At 46.8% G+C, this 20093-nt stretch overlaps 1 protein-coding gene across 1 annotated transcript in view; it reads left to right on the forward strand.

Annotated features, from left to right (window-relative positions):
- PAPPA (pappalysin 1) overlaps positions 1 to 20093 on the forward strand; it is a 240318-nt gene that overhangs the window by 34712 nt on the left and 185513 nt on the right.

Raw genomic sequence — 20093 nt, forward strand, 5'->3', positions numbered from 1 at the left:
GAAGCTTCTTTGGAGATTGAGAGAAGGCAGATAAAGGACATGTCTCTCATAGGGGCTGGTTATTAGTTCTCAGTGTATTCATCCTTTCTTGTGCAATGAAAGGTAGTGTGGGTCGTGTGTAGGGAGTCCCGTGGGAGGTCAAAGAGACAGCAGGGGTGCAGCTTGAATATCTTGGGGAAGGTTTAGGTACGATTTGAACATCAGAGATTGGTCAGAAGAGGACATGCAAAGTAGAAGAACTTATTCTGCTAAGAGGGCAGAACGGGGGTTCTTCATCTCACGCCTGACTTAGGCTCTGCCTTGTGCTACAGCTCTGATCAGCAACCCCACAGAAAAGTGCAAAGGTGAACCCATGGGTAATCTGTATGTGATGTGGGACCCAGGGGAACTAATTCTAAATCCAGAGAGACAGTCCACATCTGCTTTCCTGATTTCCCAGATTCATGCTGAACTTTTCCATTCTGCCCAATTCACAGGACCCTGGCCTTGCTGATGGCTCGGGCACATTTGCCGACCTCTGCAGGTTTTCTGCTGACTCTTCTCTTTATGTCTCTCTCAAAAGAGCAAGGGCCTCCCATGCACAGACAAAAATACCTATGTGCAAAGGAATGATGAGGCTGGCAGGAGAATGTCGTGCCTGGCGCCAAGCCAGAGAGCACGTCAGCTCAGCCTCCTGGCACCAGGGGGCCCCTGGACTCTCACCTTGGCCCAGAGATAGGAGCAGCCCATGTGGGAAGAAGCCTTGGTGTGTAGCCAGGTCCTTCCAGGACACGATGCGCTTTCATCTGCTCTCATTTAGGCTTTGACAGGACTTGGCCAGGAAGAGAAGACAGGGTAAGCATTCGCATTTGACTGATGTGGAAATCAAGGGCCTTAGAGAGTGAAATGACTTGACCAGGGTCACGGGTCAGGAAAGTCACTTGGCTAAATCACAGATGCAAGTCTTTCGAGATTAATGAGCTCTATTGAGCTAGACTCTCAGGAGTTACCGGTGTGCCCAGGTTGAGTGGGCATGGGGGAAGGCGAAGGGTTGTGAATACTTGGAAGCCATTTGCCTGTTTGTTCATTCGTTCATTCATTCATTCATGGAATGAGTGTTTATTCAGCACTTACCAAGTACCAGGAAGGTGGGTGCCCTTATCCCTGCTTTGCTGAAGGAAATCCAGAATTCAGAACAAGGAAGGGATTTACCCCAGGCCCTTCAGCTAATAAATGGAGATCTTGAATTTGAATCTAGGTCTGTGGACTCAAAACCTCCCACTGAAGTCCAAAGAACAATAGGAGGCAGAGTCAAAGGACCACGGTGACAGGCAGGGTGACTCTCCTAAAGGCTTGGGAGAAAACTGCTGAGTGTGACTGGGCTGGGACCGAGGGCAGCTGACCTTTGCTGAGGGTTCACCATGCTAGAGTGGAGGGGCCATGGGGCCCCAGGTTCCAGATACCTCCCAATCAGCAGACAGAGCTGGCAGGCTCCGGTGGCCTCCTCTTTTCTAAGTCACGGGACTGCCTGTCCAGAATGTCCATGAGCAGCCATGTGCCAACACTGTGACCACTCACGCCAGGGCCTGTTTGTTTGCTGGCAGGAAAGTCTCGTGCCCTGGGTGAACCCCACTGAGAACGTGTCATCTCTTGATGAAACTGGGGGTGACAGCATTCTGGCCAGATCAGCTACCTCATATGCAGAGAGAAACCTGTGGAAATTGGCAGCAAAATGTCTGCTTTGTGACTTTTTAAAAAAAAGAGCAAGGGAAGTAGAAAGGAAGAAATGAAGGAAAGAAAGAAGGAAGGAAGATGGGCACCTTCCTGTAATAGGAGGGGTGAATATTACACTGATATTGTCTAGGTGATTTTTTAATGAAAAGCCGAGCTGAATTCTCATCCAGCGCGCACTCTGTGTGTTGTCTCTGTCTCTTTTTCTTAATGGGTAAAGACAATAAAGACAATATTTAAATGACTGCTTTCCTATCTATGGTGAAAAACCAGTTTTGCTTTGTTTCATTTCCTATATGTTGCAGATTGACATTTTTATACTATACAGCAAAAATGAATTGCTCTAAAGTGAAATACCACAAGAACCGTGAAGTAGTAGCAGAGTTCTCTGCATGCTTACTCTCCACTTCTGCACGTGTTGTGCCATAGACTAGTGAGAAAAGGTTTGTGCGCTGCTCACTCTGAGTAGCACAGTTTAAAATTCATCATTCTGACAATTTATGTAGCCATTTCCTTGAGTAAATTAAGATCCCACCAGTAATGCAGCTGGGCAGATTCCTGGGACTCTGGGGACTCTATCATAGAATTACTTTGTCTTTTAACACTTCTGAACTCATGCTTAATTGAATAGTCTTGGGCCCCTCAGTCCATGTTCTCAGGAGTTCCTGTGTCAGGAAAGCACCCGGTTGTAGTGGAAGGCTGCAGAAGACATCAAGACAGTGTCAAATGTCAGACCTGGAAATCATCTTCAGAGGTCATTGGCCCCAAACCCCTTTCCTCCATAAAGGAACACTGAGGCCAAAAGCTTAGGCCGTCCATTAGTGGCCAGACTCGGGGTAAGGATGCTTAAGATGTCTAGGTCCTGCTCATTCACTCTGGCGCAGCTTGACAGAACTGCCCTTACCTCCTTCCTGTTCTCAGATACCTGCCCTCTCACATTCTGTTCTTGGTCTCTTCTTCCCTAAGATTCCTGAGAGCTTGGCTTTATGATGTTCTGAGGGAGTGAGTTTGAAAGAGAATTGGGTAAGGGCCTTGGGCTTCCATGACCCCCTGCAGAACGCTTACAGCTATACTGGCGGTCAGTTTTCTTTATTAAGAGGCCAGGATAAGGACAGTTAAGTGAGGATGTGCACAGAGAAGGGGACTGGGACCATGAGGGGCTCAGGAGCTGTACCACATCACCACTTGGAGATGTTTGGCCTGGATGAGAAAATTCTCACAAGGCCATGATTGTAGGGCCATAACACATGCACTCCAAGTTCCAGACTTATTCTGTGTGGTTTCTAAGTCATGCCTGGGACCAGAGTGATACAGTTACAGGAGGCAGCTGAATAGGAGACGGTGTCATCCCAGATCATGATGGTCCTTCCAGGGGAGTGCTTCTCTGTAGGTGAGTGAGCTCCCCATCACCTAAGGTATGCACAGCGGGGTTGTAGCCAGGATTGCAGCAAGGTGGAGAAGGTGGCCTTGATGGTCCTAAGGTTGAGCTCTGCACAACCCAGCTTTTTGCTGCTGTCTTATTCCAAGTCATTTTAGGGAACTAATGGGTGACTGTTCCTGTCCTCTTTAAACATAACCTCTATTGGGCAAATCTGTCCCTGCGGGCCTGTCTACTGGACATTGGGAAGGTGGCTTCCCCCTTCATGGGGGACTCATTTCAAAATAAGAAACTCTGATCTGTGGTTTTAGAGGCACACGGCGAGTCGGGAGACTGGAAAGTCGGGGTGTGTTCTGCTCAGGGAGAGCAAGGCAAGTCAGCCGAAGGAGGCCTGATTTGAGTAGAGCAGGCATCCAGGAACAGGCAGCGCCTGGAGAGGCAGAGATGCAGCCTGCATCATCAGGGCCCTGGAAGGAAACAGATGGCACATTCAAGGGGAATAATTCAGGAGAGTTGAAGGAGGGGCTTTTTGGAAGGAGAGACCATTGACCAAGAGTGTAGGCAGGATTCAGGACAACCTACCAGGCCAGATTCAGGAACAGTGGGGACCCATTCCCATCCTTGGCCTGGAGGGGCAAGAGGAGGAAGGAACTGTAGGACCCAAAGAGAATGGCTGAATGGAGAGGGTGTCCTGGCGGCTGCTGGGACCTTCAGCAGAGAAGAGGAGTCAAGCTACAGCCCCCTGGCCAGGAGGGATCCTGGAGAGTGAATCTGACATGTTCATTCTCTTCTGCCTTCCAGTCTTCTGCTAGTGCTTCCCACTGGGGAACCGAACTGGAATTCAGGAGGCAGAGCAACATGCTGGTGGAAGGCACAGAGGCCTTCCAGGCACACAGAGCAGGGTGGAGGGGGCTGTGGGTGGATGTGGATGAGTGAACAGAACAAGGAGAGAGCTAGCCCCTGCACAGTGCAACCTGAGCGAGGGTGAGGCAGACAATGGGATGGAGAAGAGTTCAGAGAATCAGAGGTCCTACATCCAAGACAGTAGGCAGGGAAGGGTTTCATTTATCTCCTGGAAAACTGTCCTATGAGGCTGAATCCTTCCTCCAGCCTTTCTCCCTTCCTTCATTTCCTTGTTTCCCCTCCTTCCCGTCCTTTCTTCCTTCCCTATAAATATTGGTTGAACGTTCCCTCGGTGCCCACCCAGACCATGCCCTTTAGGCGCTCACCATCTAGAGGACAAGACAGGTGAGTATACACACCACTGAGGTCACTGGTGCGAAAGAACTCCCAGTCTCAGTCCAGAGGAGTAGTCTGTGGGAGGAGTACACATCTTTTTTCAGACTGGCCAGTTAGAGAAAGACATCCCAGTGAATCTCTGCCATTCACTGCAGTAGCGAAGATGAGCCAGGCAGGCAGAACTTTGTCTGCAGCCAGTAGACATGTCTGCAAACAAATGATAATGTACTTCGCATATTTTTTATAAATGAAGTGGAGAATCTGCATGTTAATAAAAATCCCCAATATCAGGAAACCCAGGGACAGCTGACACTTTGGGCCACAAACACCCCACTGCAAGAGGATATTGCAACATGCCCACAGAGTTCCCGCTTGAACCCCTCCACACTGCAAACTCTGGCACCATTAGGTGAACTTCCTTTGTCCTTTTTTTTTTTTCATTTATAATGATTTTTATTTTTTCCATTGTAGATGATTTACAGCGTTCTGTCAATTTTCTACTCTACAGCAAGGTGACCCAGTTACACATACATGTATACATTCTTTCTTCGCACATTATCATGCTCCATCATAAGTGACTAGACACAGATATTCAAGTATCTGTTCTGCAAAGTTTCATTGTATGCTTTTTTTAGGTTCCACATGTAAGTGATAGCATTTTATGTGGGTGTCTCATTGTATGGCTGACTTCACTTAGCATAATTTCAAGGTCCATCCGTGTTGCCAAATATGCCATTATTTCTTTCCTTTTAATGGCTGAATAATACTCCATTGTGTATATGTACCACAACTTCTTTATCCACTCCTCTGTCGATGGACATTTAGGTTGTTTCCATGTCTTGGCTATTGTATATAGTACTGCAATGAACATAGGAGTACATGTATCTTTTCGAGTCATGGTTTTCTCTGGATAGATGTCCAGGAGTGGGATTGATGGATCAAATGGTAGTTCTATTTTTAGTTTTCTGAGGCATCTCCATACTGTTTTCCACAGTGGTTGCACCAATCTATATTCCCACCAACAATGTAATAGTGTAGTTTTTTCTCCATATCCTCTCCAGTACTTATTGTTTGTAGACTTTTTGATGATAGGCATTCTGGCCAGTGTAAGATGGTACCTCATAGTGGTTTTGATTTGCATTTCTCTAATAATGAGTGATGTTGAACATCTTTTCATGTGTTTTTTGGCCATATGTATGTCTTCTTTGGAGAATTGTCAGTTTAGATCTTCTGCCCATTTTTTGATGGGGTTGTTTATTTTTTGGTATTGAGCTGCAGGAGGTGTTTATAAATTTTGGAGATTAATCCCTTGTCAGTTGATTCATTTTCAAAGATTTTATCTCATTCTGTGGGTTGTCTTTTCGTTTTGTTTAGGGTTTCCTTTGCTGTGCAGAAACTTTTAAGTCCCATTTGTATATTTTTGTTTTTATTGTCAATACTCTAAGAGGTGGATCTGAGAAGATGTTGCTGTCTATGTCAGAGAGTGTTTGGCCTGTGTTTTTACCTTTGTCCTTTAATATCTATTCATGTAAAGTAGGATTGAAAGAGAAAAAGGATTTCCCTTAGACAATAATGGCTCACAGGAAAACAATTGTTTTGTATTCTCTTTATTATTATTATTTTGAAAGGGCATTCTCCTGGGGCCATGTTGTTGTTGTTTTAATTTTTTTGTTCTTACCCAAATTTCATTGCTGGAAATCTTTGAAAAGGACTGGAATAAGCCTTGAGGCAGCATCCTTGACACCTCTGTTAGCATCTGTAATCTACTCTTTTCCCCTGCCCCTTATCAGAGGCCAGTAGTGGTTTGCCTTCTACTGAGACCCTTTGTTGGGGGTCTCTCACTTCTTTTCTGGAATGATCTCAGAGAACATACACTTACTTCTCCCCAGTGCCCTCCAAATCTGGCAGAGTTGCATAGAGTCAGAGACTCTGAGCTAAAAGGAGCAGGGAAGTGGTCCAGTGCCCTCTTGCTATAGATGAAGATAATGAGCTCCTGAAAGGGGCAGCACTGACCCAGACCTCACAGTGAGAGTAGGGCCGAGCTGAGTGCACGCCCCCAGGCTCTCATCTCTTACCTCAAGGGCATTCCAGCCCCCTCCAATGCCTTGATGTCTTAACAGCTGGTGACTTGAAACTTGGAAACATTCTATTTAGCACGGTGGTGTTCTTACTCATCATCCATATTCCTTTAAGGCACTTCAGTATCCAAGGTACTGTGATGAGTGCCCTACAAACCCAAGATATAATCTGTGTCCTAGAAGTACTTGTAGGCTGTGGTTTAATGACATTTTGTTACAGTTATTCCAGAGATGTCAAGAGAAGGCATACAAACAGGCTTCCAGCATTCATAGGCTTCGGGGTGATAGAAAAAAAGTGCAGTGCAAACAAAGGGATTGAGGTGGGAAGGTGTTAGGAGGATATAAAAGAGGGGTGGGTCTGCTTGGGACTTCATGCAGGTAGAGGCCACCACTTGCTTGGTCATCGGCTTTTAGAGCTCCAACAATCAGACTGATGGAATGAAGAAAGAATTCAGGGGAAGTGGATTTGAGCCTCAACTTGGCAGCTCCTTAGGTATGCAGTCTCGGGCAAGTCTCTTAATTGCTTTGAGCCTCCATGTCCATGTCTGTCGAAAGGGAATAATAATAATATCTGACCGCCAGGATCACACAGTTGCCTTGAGGGTCACATAAAATAATATCCCAGAAAGACTTCTTGGAAGAGTTAACCAGCATGCAGATGAAAGAAGGCATTATTATTTTTTCAGTAATTTTTTTCATTCTTTTCCAGTAATCATGTAAGAGAAATTGCTCAGATATTATAATCAGAATATCAGAGTTGATTTAACGTGACTAACATTCATTAAAGCAATAACAGCAGTCAGGCCTGGCGCAGTGGAGAAATGATGGGTGTTGGAGACTAACCAGGATTTGGGTCTTGGTTCCTTGTCTGACCTTGGCACATCTTTCAGTAATAGTTGCTGGGTTCCTATCTCTAAAGCTTGAATGAGAACAGCTATCCTGTGGCATGGCATGGAATTTACATGGAGCCATGGGTATGAAATACCTGAGCCAGTGCCTGGCACACAGTAGGTGCCGGGGAAGTTTCCCTCCCCGCTCTAGTGCTCACGTGGGCTCCCTTCTGCCAGCCTTGTTTGACAGAGACTGCAGGTTCATAAAAAAAAGGTCTGGCTGAAACTGCAGTACACTCATTGAGGGCATTTACCCAGATTACTTTCATTCTTAAAATACTTTTTTTTTTTTTTTTTAAGAACTGGCCACAGAATTAGTCTTTTAAAATGAAGACCACATAACTTCTATCAAACTCATTGAGCTTGCACACTGGCTTACTTTGAAAACACCCCAAATGTCTAACTGTGTTTGAGAACACATTTTAGCAGCATGGAACAATCCAAGGCAGCATTGGGATTGGTCCTAATGGGTGGTATGTGGATTTGGTTGGAGTTCCTAGACTTTTCGACCATGTCCAGCCCCCATGTGCTCTTGAGTGCAAATACGCAGACCCTGCATCTAAGCCCCCTTGTCCACACAGTCCCGTTTTCTCTGATTCAGTCTGGGTTTCCCTCATGCTTTTCTTCTCAGCCAAGTCCTCCTTTATCCAGGCACCATCTGTGATCCATGTGCACATATGACTCAGGTGTTGGAGAGCAGGTGACAGGGAAGCTGGGAAGCAAGAGAACTGTTTGTGGTCCTTAAAGATGCAGTTAATAAGGATCTCAAGGTAGTGATCCCTGCAGAAGAGTGGAGGATTAAGCAGTCCAGCACATAAAGAAGAATACAAGTTTCAGAGAAAGAGCAGATGTGAATCAAGCCACCTAACCTTTCCGTGACCTTGAGTGAGCCTCTTCCTTTATCTGAGACTCAGTTGCCTCCTCTGCAAAGTTGGGAATGAGAGTAACATTGAGTGGTTTACAGGATACAGTGCAGTTAAACCCGGTCAATGCTTTGGAACATCACTGGGCTCAGAGTGAACACTCAAAATGACAGTGGTGGTGGTTTGGGAGTGTTCCGCCTCTGGGAAACCTTCTGGCCTCTTACACACACATCCTCTAATTCCCAGCCTCTCTCAGATCCCTTCACAAGAACTCTGGGTCTGGGTATGCCCTCATCATTCTGTACCACCGAGGGCCCTTTCCAGTTTGGCTTCTGTAGGTTCCCTTTAAAAAAGATTTTCTTCACTCCAGAGGCCCTGCATGTACTAAATGCGAAGGTATTCATTTCTCCCAGGAGGGAAGCAGCAAGCCACACAAAGTTTATGCCTTTTCACCAAAAAGCAAAGTCATATTGGGGATCCCAGGATCCCACTGAGTAGTTCATGTGCACACATCCTAGGAAGTGAGCCGGAAGCTGAGCCAGTGCCCCCAAGGGGCGGTGTAGGATAGGCTTGTTTTCCACCCAAACGGGGAACTCTAGCCACAGCACGTCCATAGCAGAGTACAGAGGTGAGATTGGAGCCTTTGCTGTCTGACACACTAGGGAGGCCCCCAACCTGTTGGGATCTGAGCTGTTCCTCGATGTAGGTTTCCACCCCAGTTCCCTGGACAGACGGATGGGAATGCTTGACGCCCTTTCCGAGGGCCTCAGCAGGAGGCAGCAGGGATTTTCCACTCTAGCTTTAGCTTGGTCAGCGCTCTCATTCTCCTTTCTCTGTCCACTGGTGACACTGACCTCTGATGACAGCCTCAGCGCCCAGGCAGACGCCCTTCCACGTTCCTAACCTAACAACGCTGTGCGTGTGAGCGCGGGCTACACGGCCAAACACCAGTGCACTTTGTTGCCGTGAAACACACTTCCCTGAATTGATTTCAGATCAGCTTGCACCTTTACACTCACCCTTACAGCTGGCGGATTTTCCACCTCCTGGGAGAGAGCCCCCACACCTCCACTCTCACTTTCTGGAAACACAAAACCCCTGTGTGGACAGCAGTGCGTGTTGCTCATGGGTGTGTTTGCAGACCCTGCACAGATTCCCGTGTCCCATTTTTTCTGGGGCAGTTTCTTTCTTCTGGCCTCTCTGCTTCTCTTTCTTCCAGGCTCTAGGTTGTTTTGTTGGTCTCATGATGAAGGGTGGAGGGTGAGGGGTTCAGTGTCTCCGTTTCCAGCTTCTGATATTTGTGGTCCAAGCCTTTTTCGAGCTCAGCCAGCCATAGCTCTTAGCCTTGAGTTTGGCTTCTGACTACCGAGCTATTTTATGGCCACTAAGGGCAATGGTGACTGTCACTCCACCAAAGCCTAGAATATCTCAGAATCTTACTGAGAGTGGAAGACAGACATGAGGAAGAGCTTTTCCCCAGGAGGTTTCATGGTAGAAACAGCAGTTTGCATGTGGCTTGGCAGAGCTTGGGGAAAGAAGTGACTAGATGCTTGGCAGCCAGCGTCGAGTCAGTCACTTCTCTGACTTCTCATTCTTCATCTGTAAAATGGGAGAGTTGGGGTAGAAGAATGCTGAGGTCTTTTCCTGCTCAGACATTGAAATCCTGTTTCCAGGCTTGTGACTAGGGCTAAAGCACAAATGGACGGGGTGGGTGTATTTAATATTGAAAAGGTGCAGATGCATCTCGACATGACATGGGGGGCATTCAGGGAAATACGAGTCAGTCCCTGCCTTCAAAGTATTTACTAGCCTCTTTATCTATTTGAGTACGGCATGCATGGAGTAGCAACGATGGAACAATTATACTCTGTGACAAGCTGAAAAACATCCCACTCTTGCCCCTTGGGTCCCAGCAGCAGCCTGACGAAAGAGCCCCACCAAGGGCAGTCTGCAAGTCTGCTGTTTTATTTTCCTTCAGGCCCCAAACGCGGCATCCTCTTTCCAAAAATCAATTTGAATTTAATTCTACTTTCGTCAACCTGACAAATAGTGTCAAACGTTCCAGCATTACTTTCCCCGTATTTGAACCCTGTCACTTGACCCTTTGAGAGCCATCTCTTTTGAACCCCACAAGAGACCCAAATTTGTGGAAGCCACTAGACTTGTTCAAGGTCATCCAGAGAGAACTACAGCTCCTGTAATGACTATATAGTTATACTTTATTTTATTTATTTATTTATTTATTTATTTATTTATTGGTTTTGGGGCTGCACCTGCAGCATATGACATTCCCAGGCTAGGAGTCAAATTGGGGGAGGCCTATGCCACAGCCACAGCAACTCAGGATCTGAGCCACATCCACGACCTACACCGCAGCTCGCTGGAATGCTGGGTCCTTAACACACTGAGCCAGGCCAGGGATTGAACCCGCATCCTCATGTAGACTATGTCTTGAGCCACAACGGGAACTCTGTGTTCTAATTTTAGATGCATCTGTGATTTGCCTTAGGTTATGTGATTGGTGTTGGAGCCATGGTCCAGAATAAAATCCAGAAGTTGCCGTATTGACTCACATTGATGATAATGTCATGCTTGCTCAATCTTCCCCAAGCATCATATTGTTAGGTCAGTCTTCACATCGCTTAAATGGCTTATGTGGCTAAAAATTAGAGCAAAACTATGCAGTCTATGGGGAGACCACCTGTACCTAGAACACTATGACTGCTGCACCTTACAAAATAGAAGTGATTTGTCTTTATTTAATTGCACGTCAAGGGTAAGAGCAACCACAGGGCTGTCGGTGATCTGGGTATATTCTTCTCGGTGTGATCAGTTGTATTATTTATCAGTTGTGGTTTTGATCTTCCAAGAAGAAAGCGAGGAGTTGGGAAGAGATAGCTGTGGGCCCTGAAATTGCGCACTTGTGCTGTGGAAACGATAATGTGACAGGGGATGGTCACGTTGCTATCCTGGTCCTTTTGAACACACCATTGCACTTTACTTGTTGCTCTTCTTTATTTCTCAGGCGATTCTTCAAGCTTAATGGCTGCCCTGAGAATAAGTCAAGTCAGGCGGCTTTACTGGCAGCTATCAATCCAGAGATCATAGAACTTGAGGAAAAGATGTTGGGGGAGTGACTGTTCATTTGTGTGTGTGTGTGTGTGTGTGTGTGTGTGTGTGTGTGTGTGTGTGTGTGTGTGTGTGTGTCTCCCATGTACAGGCACAGTACCAGGTGCTGGGGGTATGACAATGAGCATTTAACAAGATAGGTGTGGTTCTGCCCTAGTGGAATCTCCTGCTGGTAAATAAGTATCTAGCTATTTAAGTGCTATTACTGAGAAGTCCAAGGTGCTGAGGGAAGAGAGGATGGGTACTTAAATCATTAGGGGTCAGAGTCACTTCTAGACCATGTCCGGAAAGATGGGTCGTGTTAACCAAGTGAGTGGAGCTGAGCTTGCCAGGAACCAGGTGTTCTGACGCTTTGCCTTCTGCCCCAGAAGTTTCTAAAAGCCATTTCCAAAAAGACGTGAGAAAATGGGAGCTGAGTAGTTCCTAGTAAAAGATGCTTATTTTATTTTATTTTATTTTTTGTCTTTTTTGCCTTTTCTAGGGCTGCTTCCCACAGCATATTGAGGTTCCCAGGGTAGGGGTCTAATCAGAGCTACAGCTGCCAGCCTACACCACAGCCACAGCAACGCAGGATCCAAGCCACGTCTGCAACCTACACCACAGCTCATGGCAAAGCCAGATCCTTAACCCACTGAGCAAGGCCAGGGATCGAACCCAAGACCTCATGGTTCCTAGTGGGATTCGTTAACCACTGCGCTACGATGGGAACTCCAAGATGCTCATTTTAAATTGGTGTCCTTTATTCTGAGATTATTTTATTCTTCCCTTTAGGGTACTAGTCCAGTACCCTTTATTTTATTATATGAGGAACAGCATAAAGGGGGGTATCACCTTTTGAATGCTTTATTATGTATTTGTCAAAATTAGAAATGGCTGCTTTCACCTCAATTTTTTAAGATGATCCAAAGATCTGAGACCCTCTCCACTGACCCACCCGGCTTCTGTGAATCGGCACCTTCCCTACCCCACCACCCCCATCCACATCCTCAGGATTCTCAGTCCCACCATCTCCTTGTCTCGGTATGATCCCAAGGGAGCTGCAGGTCTGTACTTTTTCTGAGGGTTGACCTTGACCTTTCCTGGGACCTGGGAGAGGGCGTAGCCCCAGAGAGACACAGTGCTGATGGGCATAGAACTTAAGGCAGTAGTGTGGCCAGGGGATTGATGTTCAGAATCTGAAATCTTAAAGGAGGGAGACTCCAGTAAACCATGTCAGAACCCAAACCCATCATTTTGCCTCCTCTCACCCCGCCCCCCAAGTGACATCAAATTGTTCCTTGTGCGTGAATACCTCTCCTTGGATGTTCTCGTGTCCCTCCCTTTTCTACAAGCCACTGCCAGGGCCATCTTTACTTTCACCCCTCTTCTCCGCCATCTCAGACATGCCTCCAGCAAGCTCTTTGGAAAACATGAGCCAGATCATTTAATTCTCTTCCATAAACTCTGCGCGGGTCTGTGTAAAGCTTTCGGGGACCTTGCCCATCCTCCATAACCTGGTATGCAGGATGCTTCCTGAGGTGGCCACTGCTGACCCCTCCGGCCACATCTAGGGAAGCTGCCCCAATGTTCCCAACATTGAAACCACTTCCAAGGACCTATATTATCTTATGCTTCTCAAGCATTTTCAGGACTCTTCTCTTGGCCATTTTTCCTTTGTCTCCCACACTTGGTCCAGTATCTGCCTGTGGTTTCTTCTTCATGGGAAACCATCAATATCTTACCCCCTCTTCAGCTGGGTAAGTGTCATTTTCCTGTGCTTCCATCACATTCAGCACACCCTCTGCCATGACACGTAGTAGAAGAGAAGAGAAGAGGCCAATGTAGTCTGTGGGATCTGACAGCCTAGGGGCTGTATCCTCCCTCTAACCTCTGTGAGTAGGAGGGAGGATCTTGGAAAAGGGGTGTCACCCCACTGAGCCTGGGTTTCTTTCCCTGCAAATTGGGGCTATTCATGCTTAACACATAAGGTTTTGGTAAAGCTTCAAAGAGATAATATTTTTTTAAAAAGGACTTCAACAATGTCAGTGTGTAGTAAACTCCCCCAAATGTAGGTTTTATTAGTATGATCCCATCGTGTTGTGATCATCCGATAATTTGTTTTGCTTCCTTCATAAAACTGACAGTGAAAAGTGTTTCTTGTTTGTATTGTTTGCCCTATTTCTAGCTTAAAGTATGGTATATGATATAATCTCAGTGAGTGTTGGAGGATGAAACAGGAAAAGACTGAATGAATGTTAGGCAGGGAGAAAAGAAGTTAAGAAAAGAATGAAAGCCAGCAGGCAGAGGGTGGGTGGAGGGGAGGTAATGAAAGAATGACGTATTCAATAAAAGAAAGAGTGATCGATTTCTCCATTGATCTTTGATTGATGCTGTTACATTTTTCTTAGATTGCACGTCAAGCTTCATAGAAAAGCTGTTACATTTGAAACCAGTCATTCAGGATTCTAAGAATTTAATGAACTCCCCAAGCATTTTTTCCCCTGTGCCTTTTCTTACAGACAAGAGAGGCAGATTTAGGCATTTCTGACAATGAAACTAAGCAGGAGAATAAAGTCCAGATCATTAAGGGCCCTGGGGATAAAAATACAAAATCCAGGTTTTAGAACTGGTCACAGTTTGGAGAAAGCTTGTTATTTGGAACAAGGATATGGATGCAATAAACATTCTGAGGTTTATCTTGCTTTAATGACTTGCTTTGAGTGGCTTTGATCTTTATATTTGATAATCACTTTCAAATGGTCTGATGTGTTCTGAAAGTGGAGAAGTGGTTCACGGACTTGAGATCCTCCTTGGGAATGAGAGGCTGAAATCAGAATTTGGAAAAAGGCAACATTACAGGCCTTTCTATGTGACTTTAGAAACAGGGTAACTGACTATGAAGAAGATAAACACTTTGGCCCAGTGATGGGAGCCAGGATTCACCAATGGAAGGGAGACAGAGTGAGCCCTGGGAGCTAAGACCAGTCTCTTCTGCTCCAAAAGCAGGCTAGACAGAATGGTGTATCTTGGGGCCATTGCATGAGTTGGGCACTCTTTTAGGGACTCTCTTGTGTGTTACTTCCTTGAGTATTTATCACTCCCTTTCTAGGTTGAATTTTATAATCCCCATTTTATAGGCGAGGAAATCGAGGTTCAGAGTAGTTGAGCCACTTTTCTGAAGACACAGGGCCCCTTGGTAGAAGACGGAGCATGTGTACCCTAATCTGTCTCTCTCTTAAGATGTGGCTTTAAGGAAAACCGTAAGGCCAAGGGTTGTAACGATTATATAGGTCTTGGTCTGGTAATACTGGAAGAAAATAGTTAATACAAAAACATGTATAGCAAACTTTGACATACTTATGCCCCACTTTCCCAGCCTTGAATGAAGAATAGACCTCAGAACATGTCCATCTAGAATTCGATCCAAGAACATTGAATCATGAAAGTAATAGAGAGTCATCCTGTATAAGGCCATTCTCTACATGGGCAAGGAGGAGAATAAGGGACTAAGGTATCCTGTTTCAATGTTATGCTGTTATATTTACATAAATTTCCCTGTAAAACCAAAGATGTGGCTTTTTCCATAGCATCCTGCTGCTCTTTACCTTAACTTGAAAGAGCCTTCTCCAGCCTCTAGCTTAGAAGTGCCCCGCTCTCAGCCAGGGTCAGCTCAGACAAACCCTCCTCAAATCGAGGGCATTGGCACATGGTCGGCACCATCCCCCGTCACCCGGCTGCAGCTTTCAAGAGCCTGGGGAGCAGGACTTGGGCACAGCTCTGCTCAAGACAGCAGCCATCACATCGGCAGTGGGGAGTCCGTTTGCTTTGAGTGGGAATGGAAATAGATGCTGGTCAGTCTTGATTCCGGCTCACTGTAAGCTGTACCTCTGGCCCACCAACATTATCATGGGCGAGCCAGTGTGTCAGGCCTCTGGAGCTGAAACAACTGGAGCCTTTCATGATTCCGTTGGAGGGATTGTTGTTGTTGTTCTGCATTTTGAATGCAGCTCCCTTTTGCTTCTCGTTCAATAAAACAGGCCCTGACAGCCCTCTCGTTGAGATTATTACAGAGTTGTACCATCTCAGGCCAGTGCATTTAGGAAATATGTTGTTGGCACTCACCAGCGAGTGAGATGCATAAAGAAAATATTCTAATGACAGTTGAGTTGAAAGAGCTTTGATCTCCCTCCAGAATGCTCTCATGGCTTTGAAATGCAGTTCTGGCAGAGGGGTAAAGTCTGGGCACCTTGGCTGAGCCCCCCCTGAAACTGACATTCCAGGGGACCCACAACCTTCCCAGGAGGAGCCAGGTACAAGGGCTCTGCAGGAGAAAAGAGACACTGAGACACCTCTTTTGAAAGGCAGTCGGGGAGAAGATCTAATTTAGGAGGGACTTTCCAACTTAGCCTAGCATTTCCCAAACTGTATTGGTTACGCTCTTATTTGATTTTTGGCAAAGACAGAGGTGAGGCACGGGAGAAAGGATTATGGTCAGCTATGTTTGGGAATACTGCCTTACTCCCATTTTGTGTATTAAAGGCTCTGAAAATTCTTGCAATTAAAAAATATGTGTGTTTAAGTTTGTTTCACAGAGCATGTCCTAAATGCATCTGACTTGGGAACTCTTTTCCTTTCAGCCTCTCCTTGTAAACTTCGCCATCTATAGACTGTGTGGTTTGTTCGTTCACAAGCTCACTGAATAGATGGAGTCTCTGAGCTGCAGGCCAGGCAGCCAAGCAGAGTGGGGATGGGCCAGAAATTCAGGCAGTGCAGGTCCTGTGCAGGGGTGTCCAGATGAGAGGGGATGTGACACTACAATCCTTCTCATGCTTAACTCTCCAAGCTGTGCCCGCTGGGAAGGAACTCTGTCCATCCTGGAGGGAGGGGCAACTTTACTAGTTGTTACAAAGGTGCCCTCACAGACAGGCTAGTGAGTAGAGGTCCACACCCCTTATTTGACACCTTGGGCAAGTCACTTCACTCCCCTGAGTCCTGGGCTTCCTCATCCCGCTCTGAAGTTATGCCATTTACAAGAGAGGTGCTCAGAAGCTGCCAACCAGGGGTCGCTCTTTCTCTTGAAGGAAAGTTTTAGGAGACATAGAGATGATAAAGCTTTGACTTCCACCTGCTTGAAGCTTACCACAGCCTGATGGAGAAGGTGGGGGCTCACACAGTGAAGAGAACACAAAGCAGGGTGACAAGTACTAGAATCAAAAGTAAGTAAGGGGTTCTCATCGTGGTGAAGTGGAAATGAATCCGACTATTATCATGCAGGTTGGCCTCGATCTGTGGGTTAAGGATCTGGCATTGCCGTGAGCTGTGGTGTCGGTTGCAAATGCGGCTCGGATCCCACATGGCTGTGGCTATGGTGTAGGCTGGCAGCTACAGCTCTGATCAGACCCCTAGCCTGGGAATTTGCATATGCCACAGGTGCAACCCTAAAAAAAAAAAAAAAAGGCAGGGGGCTTTGAGGAGAGAAAAACCATTTTCAGCTCAGAGGCGGTGCTGATAATTCTGGTGTCACTAACACTTATCATTGTAAATAATAGTAACAACAATGTGATAAAAATGGCTAGGCTTATCAGTGAGTGCCTTCTGTGTGCCAGGCACTGTGTGAGAGACTTTTTCTGCCCCTCTTTTGGTCCTTCTGACACCCCTGAGGCATGGACAGCATCACCCCATTTTATAGGGGAGGGTGGTTGGGAGTGGGTGCCTGGCATATTTTACATGCAAGCGAAACTTAGCTGGGAGGGTAAGATTTTAAAAGGCTGAGAACCAGGAAGAGAACGTATAAGGCAGAGAAGAGAATCCAATGGGCACAACAGGGGACCATCAGAGGTTCTCAGGATGAGGAAACTGTTAAGAACTTGAGCGGGAAGTTGTGGCAGGAAGAGGGTTGGGTGGGTAAGGATGAGACACTGAAAGCTGAGACTAGGAGAGCCACCCAGAGGCAGACGGTCAGTTTAGGTGTTTTCCCAGTGGGAGGAAAAAGGAGATGAGAATATAGTGGGGTGTGTATGCTGAGCTGTCTCATTTCATCCCTCAGGCATCCATCCCCATGAGCTTGTTGAGGCTCAGAGAGGTGAAGCCACTCGCCCGTGGACCTAGGTCTGTCTGTCTGTCCAACTGAGTAGTGCCCTCATATAAATGAATAAACACACAGAGGTTTGGGTTTGGACTCATTTTTCTGGGGTAATTATTTTTTAAAAAATAAATATGGCCAATGTATAGTAGGCACACAGGGCCAATCTCCCCACAGTGACAAAATGGAGAGCGAGCAGGTGGCCTTGAGCAAATCCTTTTCCTCCTCTCGTCACCCATCTCCCTAAACTGTCATGGTCCTTCTCAATTTGACCTTCTGGGATTTCTCCCCCATCTGTCAACAGAGGGAATAAAGAAGCCTTAAGGAGGGAGTTCCCACTGTGGCTCAGCAGGTTGAGAACCCAACTAGCATCCATGAGGATGCAGGTCGATCCCTGGCCCCACTCAGTAGGTTAAGGAGCCAGCATTGCCACAAGCTGCAATGTAGGTTGCAGATTCAGCTCAGACCCGGCATTGCTGTGGCTGTGGTGTAGGCCGGCAGCTGCAGCTTCATTTCGACCTCTAGCCTGGGAACTTCCATATGCCACAGGTGTGGCCCTAAAAAGACAAAAAAAAGAAAAAGAAAGAAAGAAAAAAAGAAAAGAAACCTTAGGGAGATAGGAGGAGGAAGGTAAATACATGGACTCCTGTCCCCAAAGTTTCCCCTAATCCTTTTGGGAGACACCCAGCTTGGCTCTGCATTGGTGGAAAGAAAGCCAGCAGAAGGAAATCTTTTGGACACAGAGCTGTTTTCCTTTGGATGGGTCCCCCCAAAAGAGCTGGAGAGGAGAGTGGCTGTTGGGGCCAGAGGCCTGAGTGGCTGCCATGGAGTCTTCCTCTCTGTGGGTAATGAGGGCTTTTCAATGTGTGGGGGGCAGAAATGCATAAAGCAAGGGAGAGCCTTCACTACCCCACATAGCTGCTTTGGGCCAGAGTGACTAGCACCCCTTGAAAAGACTGGTTTCTATAATCGGGATCAACAACCAATTAAAACCTCTCCCCACCCCGCCCCCACCTCACCCCTCTCTTCGTCTCCTGAAGCTTTCTCAGCCTGGAGCAATGGGGCGAAGAGGTGACTTTTTCTAATAACATTTGTGTTCTCTGCCTGAGAGAACGCTTGATGGAAATGGACAAATTAGAAAAGAATAAATAATGTGGAAAGGGCTGATCCCAGAAAATCTCGGCCACTCTGTTTTTCATCTCCTCCCACGTATTGTTGCCTTTCCCCGTGGCCCTGAGTGAGCTTGGAATTAAGGGGAGGTTGTGAGAAGAGCTGGACACATCAGGATTTGCACTTGGCCTTGTCAGTATTTATGTGATCTCTGAACCCCTGTTCCTTCATCTGTGAGATGGGGATAAATAATAGGAATAGCTAAACATTTACCAAGGGTTTCTACGTGCCAGGTGTTATTCTCAGCCCTTTATACTTCCTTTGTTAACATCCCAAATAACTCTATGAGACAGATACAGTTAGCATTCGCGTTTTGTGTATAAAGAGATAGGGGTAGGGGAAGTTATCTAAACAGCCTGGGGTGACACAAACATCAGGTGGAAGATCTGGATTTAAACCTCGGACATTGGGGAGTTCCCATCACGGCTCAATGGTAGCGAATCTGACTAGTACGCATGAGGACGCAGGTTCAATCCCTGGGCCCACTCAGTGCAGAAGGGATCTGGCGTTGCCCTGAGGTGTGGTGTAGTTCACAGACACGGCTCGGATCCTGCATTGCTCTGGCTTTGGCGGAGGCCGGCAGCTACAGCACGGAGATTCAGTCCCTAGACTGGGAACTCCCATAGGCCACAGGTGCGCCCCTAAAAACAAGCAAACAAACAAACAAAACCTGGGACTTTGGCTTGAGAATGAGCCCTCCTCCCCACTTGGCCACATTCCTTCAAATGCTGCACGGAGACGGGACAACAGGTGTCTGTAGCACAGGGGCTGGCATACAGCAAGAGCTTACTAAAAATTGCCTTTGTCCTTCCTCATTCCTACTCTGACCACAGAGAAGACTCGAGGCTTCCAGTCTAAGAAGCTGAAGGTGGGATCTTGGGAGAGAGGAGGCACGGCAGTAAGATTTCAGTAAGATCTCAGCTTCTGTGGCTTTTCTCGGAATTACTGGTCAGCTCAACCAAGACAGATGTGACCTTTCTGGACCTTGCCTGTTTCTCCCACTGATGTTCACCCTTTTCCTGACAAACTGGAAAAATGGTGGTCACGTGACTAATATGGCTCTTGTTCACATGGGTGGCCAGGAGGGTACTGTAGGATTCAGACATAGCTCTCCTGTCCCAGTTGGGGCAGAGGGGCAGGCTTATGACCCGCAGAAGTGCTCTTGGGAACACCAGGCAGTTGTCATTCATCCCAGTAGACTGATAAAGAAGCTGAGCCCTCGTTGGAAGGAAGGGCAGAAGCTGAGACGGGACCTCCGTATTTTCCCTTCTTTGTCAGTGTATATTCAGCTCCATCCACGTCTACTGGGTGCTTGCCCAGCGTCAAGCCCTGTTTTGAGAACTAGGTAAACAGAGACAAGTTAGGCACATCCCCTGCCCCCAGGGAGCCACAGACAGGGGCAGATGCAAACAGGTGGAGTGTTTGGAATGGGGCGGGAGCACGAACCAACAGGAGGTGAATGAGGACAGAGGTGGAGGTGGGTGGGAGGTGAAGTGGCAATCAGGGGAGTCTTCTTGGAGGAATGGTACCAGAATGGATTTTGGATATGCTCATCGGAAGACAAAATGGGGAGCA

This window comes from Sus scrofa, chromosome 1 (assembly GCF_000003025.6).
Source record: "Sus scrofa isolate TJ Tabasco breed Duroc chromosome 1, Sscrofa11.1, whole genome shotgun sequence".
NCBI classification, from domain to species: Eukaryota; Metazoa; Chordata; class Mammalia; order Artiodactyla; family Suidae; genus Sus; species Sus scrofa.